We start from the raw sequence: 6321 nt of genomic DNA on the forward strand, positions 1-6321 counted from the left end.
CACACTGTCTCCACACTTCTACTCCTGATTAACTTTCTATGTAGTCATCACTTCAAGCACTAATTAACTACTGCAGCTGTAATAGCTAAATAAATAGGCAACAGATGCACAAGATTGGGTTCAGTTATGCAGCTGCTCATCAGTCACTGATAATAGCGATTGCAGCTCTTTGTTTTTCTGGCTGCTATCTTGACAGAACATAGAATCATTGCATGTTTGGCAAACTGCCTCAGATGCTATTTCTTGGATTCTTCAACACAGTGTTTTACTGTAACAGGACAAAGCAAACAGCCACGGGACTTGGATATCAGTCTAAAGTAAATGATGTGTGTGAATATCACCGGACAAGCAATAGTGGAGTGGGTGGAGAAAAAAACGGAAAGCCTTGAGGCAGCCAGACAGTACTTAAATGTGTTTTCCTAGTTTTATGGCAGTTTTGACTCATAAACACTTAAACACTTGGCTTGTTTTCCTGGGACCGAGAGGCGTGTACTCAGCTGCAGCAAATCTTAATGTCACTCTCCCTGTTTATAGTATCTTTAACTGACCTTATCACTTGCTTCTCTCAATTAATACGCATTGTGCAATAGCATGTATTTTCTTAAAATATGCTGTTGAGGGTGGATTTGTATAGTTTTGGATGGTATACACCATCAGTTGGTGATCAGTGGTTGGAATAGCCTCCCGCTGCGCTAACAAGACTGAGTGAATTGTTAACTGGTCTGGTCTGTCTTTAAGCCAGAGTGTGCACAGAAAAGAACTAGAGACCATAGAGCCTCGACTTGTAATTACCCCATGGAGGGCAATAGTTCTCCTAGCCTACATCTCTTCGGGGCCCCTTTGAAGATGCTCCATAGGGAGCTGGTTGTAATCAGGACACATGACTCATTGATTAGTTCTTTGTGGTCTTCCAGGAACACAGCACAAGGAGTGGACAAATCCTGGGGGGAGGGTAGTCCCCTCAGAGCTGTGCAGGCAGACTGCAGATAGACTGGAGGTAACGATGCAGGATGGAGAGTGTGGCTTAGATACAAATGAGATCCTATAAACAATTGAATGTGCATTTTTTTTTCAAAAAGTGACTATTCATTAATGTCTCAAACAAGAATGTGGAACCATGTGTCAAGAAAGGCCACAAATCTGCAGGTTTTCACTCCAGCCACACTCATTAGTACACTGATAAATAAATACAATGCTAACCAGGGAGAGAGGGACCTAACCGCTGTAGGCTGTAATACATTTTCCTCTTACATTACAGGTGCTGGGAGCTGAATTTGTCGGTATTAAACTACATGTCATCTAAAACAACAGTTTCTACAAGGTTTTGTGCTGCAGAGAGTTAAAACTTTCCAGTATAATGCCATCAGCTGTTTGATAACTTCCATTTTTCTATTCCTTCTCTAATCTCCAAGGCAAGCTTACTGTTACCCCGTGTTCTCGACTATTTCTTGTCCTTCTTGATCTATGATTTCCCCCAAACTCTATTAAACACAAGGTTACAGGAATGCTGTGTTAAACATTTTAACAGCTATCCTCAAGATGAGCGCTGGCTGGACTTGATTAATTGCTACAGGAGTCTCAGCCAACACGGAAAACTTAAGTGCACGCATATAACAAAGTCCAAACAGTCTTTGTGCTCACCAAAGACAAAAGTTTGTTCAATAACTAATGATAATGCAAAGTTGTGTAAAAACACATAGAGAGAGAAACGAGGTGAGTGGAGAAGAAACACTCAGTGCATCATGGGAAGCCCCCAACAGCCTAAGCCTACTGCACTATAACTAAGAGAGGGTTCAGGGTCACCTAAGCCAGCTTTAATTATAAGCAAAAAGGAAAGTTTTAAGCCCAATATTAAAAGTGTAAAGGGTTTTCTGTCTCCTGATTTTAAACTGGGAGCTGGTTCCAGATCTTAATAAACTGTAATCAACTACATTATATTATAAACATATACTGTAGGTTGCTAATATATGTTTTCATTCCCTCACAAAGAAGAACATTTTGCCATACATTTCCTGTGTTTTTACAGCTATTAGTCACCGCGTCGATTTAAATTACACGCATTAAACATCCAATGAATGAATTTTCACGTTTTAGGTTTTGTTATTATAGCCAGTATTACTTGTTTGTTCAGTCATAAGTGATGCCAGTCACCTGCGTTATGTGATGATGCCACATAATTATGCAGTAAACAAGTATCGGGTAGTTTTGCAAATAATCTGTTTGAACCTGGTCGTAGAGCTCAAAATAAGTTCACACAGCTCCTAATGAGATATATTTGCCTGTCCGTAAAGATTATAATCAGTAACATAACCAGCACTTATGGCCTCAACACCCAGCTGACGATGGTTGTGCAGAATATAGAGTTTTGGCAGAAAACAACAACAAAGCAGTCATCTTTAAGAGCTCTGCAAAGTATCAGCTGGACATTCTTCGACGATACTTGAGTTAACATTTAGAGAGGCATCTCTGCTAAACAGATTGGGCAAACCGAGTAGATCATAAACATGGTCTTAAAAGGTGCCTTTTGATGTTTTTCGGCTTGCAGTCTGGACACCTGTGGGGTTGAACCCGGTGACTGGCTGTCCTATGTGAGCACGGTGCGCAGGGGGAATTGGGTCATTACACAGCAAGAAATAAAGCTTGAGGTAATGCTTAAGGCAGTGGAAATTAGTTTTAATTGCTCCGTGCATGAAAAAGTGATTTGTGGTGTAGTGTAAGTGCAGATTTAACATCTCATTTCATTTCATCTTTTGTTAAATTAAAAGCAAACAAACATCCAAATTAATTTGATAATTTGTTCGTGTGACTTTGCCCCTGCAAACTTACATTAATAACACCACACACAGATGCTTTTTTTTCAGTTAGCTGTCATAAGTGATATATGCTGTATGGTTTCTATTTGTATTGGATTGTCCTTTGTCAGTCAAGCATTGTGGACGTCTGTAGCTGATCCACTCTCTTGGCTTCTACGAGTGAGCGTTAGTGATGCGGGGTGTGTCATTCCGGCCTGTGCTGATTGCAAAACAAGAATCGGGGGAGCGTGAAGCTGCAGACAGGCTGCATACACACCCATTTCATTGTTGATGACCACACCGGAACAACTTAGAGTAGCAGAAAAGGCTTGCGGCAAAGAAAGTCAATCAAGGACTGCAAACTTGTAGAGGCCCATTGATCATATTGTGTCTATGTTTTGATGGATATGAGAACCTTGTGTACTCCAGATGCCACGTTAGCACACTTTCTCCTCTTGTTTGTCTTCATTTATTTTGTGATGTCTGGATGATAGCGTGTGACCTTTCGGAGTAAGACTTTCTGGGTAAAAGCGAGCTATAAATAAGACAGCTGTCACGCAGGCAGCTCCACGCACTCGCCCTGAGCATTTGTGTGTCTGGAGCACTTTTGCAAAAAGGCAAACATTTAAATGTCTATAATTCTTTATTTGCCTGTGTTTAGCATCTTCCTGCCTCCCACCTTTTACAAAGAGAGTGGTTTGAGTAATCTTCTTTGCGGGGTAGCCTGGGCTTATTTGCCAGTTGACATTTGGTGAAAGGGTGTTAGATGAAAAAAAGCACCTCACACCATGAGGTAGTACCCTCACACCAAAACCCATTCAGACATGTTGCGTTTGTGTGTAAAGAGGAGCTCGTTTTACCGCTCTCTTCTCAGTGCTGTGGCAAGTGTGCTGATCTGTGCCCAGAGACTCTTCTTTAGAAAGTATTTTTGTGCAAATAAACAAAGATAGTTTGAATAAATTTGCCTGCTTACTCCTTTTCATTGTTTTGACAGCATAATGGATGTAATTGCATGTTGATAACCGGTTTTTGGGACTTGTTATCTTAGCATCATCATTAGAGTAGTCCCGGTTAATTACATTACTCACCGTATAATTACTTTAGTGGGACAACAAGATGAGGGCAATTGTGCAATAGTAGCACAGGTCAGGTTCATCCATTCAGCAGTTAAAATGTGTATCTTTATTGAAAGAGAAATACTTTTAAGTTATTTTTTTCACGGATCTAATGGGTCATTACATTTTTGGAATCGCTCATTTTCTGCTTAAAATGTTTCAAACCATTAGTGATGCTCTAAATTAACATTATCTTTATGTTTTATTCATTTGTGAGGGTGTTATTCTGAAGGAAAGTGTGCTCATTCATCCTCCAGTACAGACACATTTACATATAATGACAGCAAATCAAGTCAAATCAGGATTTCAGCTACTCTTGAGCTATTACTGTACAGCCTGAGGCGAAAAAAGTTAATAATGCTTTAAAGATTCAGCAATGCTCAATAATAGCTCTGCACTTTTGAGAATAAAGTCCAATTTTAAAGATTAGCTCACTACAGGACTGATGAGTCTTTATTTCGAGAGTACCCTTTAGTTTATCTGTACAAGAGAGAATATTTTTGTCTCCAGTCAGTTCAAGCAGTGAACACTTTTCGTACCACTCTGAACGATAAAGCAGAAAGAGGGCAAGTCCAGTAAGGCTGAACAACGTGATAGGAAAGACAGGCCCTGGACAGAGATGAAGTAATGGGTCAGAATCTAAGCCCCTCATTAGGCAGGGGACTCGTTCAGGGATGAAGGAAACTGCAGGGGGTTGCAATGTTAGATTTACTATAAAGAAATGGCAGAGTGCTAGGAATGTGTAGTGAAGTGCAAGTCAGCTGACGTTTCTTTGAACTGACTCTTTCTTTCTCTTCAGTTACCACACATCTCTTTGTGTATTATATGTAGGAAACAGGGATATTGCTTTCTAAACGTATATTAAGATTCACATTTGCAGCTCTGGACTGGAAAGTTTACAGTGAGCCACCTTTTAGTTCCCCAGTAACACAAACAGAACTGTTTAAAGCACCATTTGATCACACTGGTCTTGTAAACAGCTTCGGCCAGTCTTAGTAAAAGTGATAGTAAGAGATTTTGTTGATTGAAGTAATCACTGTCATGTTTTTGCCTAAGTACAGTGATTCTAGGTACAATGATTCTTCTTTAGGCTATGTTATTAAAGGGTATTATGGAGGTATTTCAAGTGTATGACGCAAAGGTCCAGTGTGTCTGCCTGATGAATGTGCTGTCTGGGCTTGTCTTCATGGAATGAAAGTAAAAGAGCGACTGGCCTCGTGAAACAGACAATAATAGAACAGAAGAATTTGAAATGAAAACAAAAAGTAACTGCTGATTAAAAACAATTTTTTATGGCTTCAAATTGTAAGTAGTTAACTATATAGGAATTATTTGAACCACCATTCAAATACAGATGCAGACGAACTTTAGCAACAAGCTAATGCAAAAAGTAGTCAAAGTACTGGTCTAATCAAAAATACTCCATGACAATGAAAATATTAAATGCCCTTTTCAAATGTATACAACTTAAATTAAATTATACTTATATTATAACTGATTATTGAATTAAACATGAATGTATGTTGTTCTCATAAAAGAAAACACAGAAAATAAATGCCTTAATATTGTTTTATTTTATTTTAAAATTTGAATTAACATTTGCTTGGTTGCTCATGTAAACTGTGGTATGTTTTTGAAAATGAAACTGTACAAAAACCATAAACATTAAATGTAAAACAGCTTTTTCACATTCATTTTAACACACACACATGCGCACACACACACGCACACGCGCGCGCGCGCACACACACACACACACACACATTCTTACTCGAATAACACACATATTTGTGGATAAATATAACTGTTGTGGAATTACATTTTCATATGTAAGCTTACATTTTCATTTAAATATAGGACCCTGCAGGAGCCTGAATATTAGTAGTTTTACCAAATAATTCAGAAATAAATGTAATGAAAACTACTGATGAAGCTGTATAAACCTCAGGGGATCACAGAACTATTGCATTTCCTTCATCCTCAGGGTGAAATGACTGAATCAATAATCAATTAAGTGCTTATTGAGATATCTCACTCAAAACCAAAGGTCAGGTCAAACTGAGTCAAGTTAAGGCAAGCCCATTTTCTGTGTCAGGTCTTCACAAATCCAAGTACAAAACACAAAAACACACATAAACAGCACATTATTTTGGAAAGCAAAGCTAGCTAGCAAGCTCAAATGATAAAAGGAGTCGAATAAAAATGAAATATAAATATAAATATTAGGAACAAGAGCTAAAATAAAACAAAAAAGAGGTAAGAAAACAATTACAGTGGACTCGACAAAACAACTAAGGCACTACAACTAAGCTGTAGTGCCTCTTCACCTCACTGTGCAATACCTTTTGTGCAATACTTTTGTAAATAGTCAACAGTGCAATAGACCTCAATACTTGAAATGTGCAATTCACTTG

This window comes from Haplochromis burtoni, unplaced genomic scaffold (genome assembly GCF_018398535.1).
Source record: "Haplochromis burtoni strain Fernald_Lab_line unplaced genomic scaffold, NCSU_Asbu1 Contig_96, whole genome shotgun sequence".
NCBI lineage: Eukaryota > Metazoa > Chordata > Actinopteri > Cichliformes > Cichlidae > Haplochromis > Haplochromis burtoni.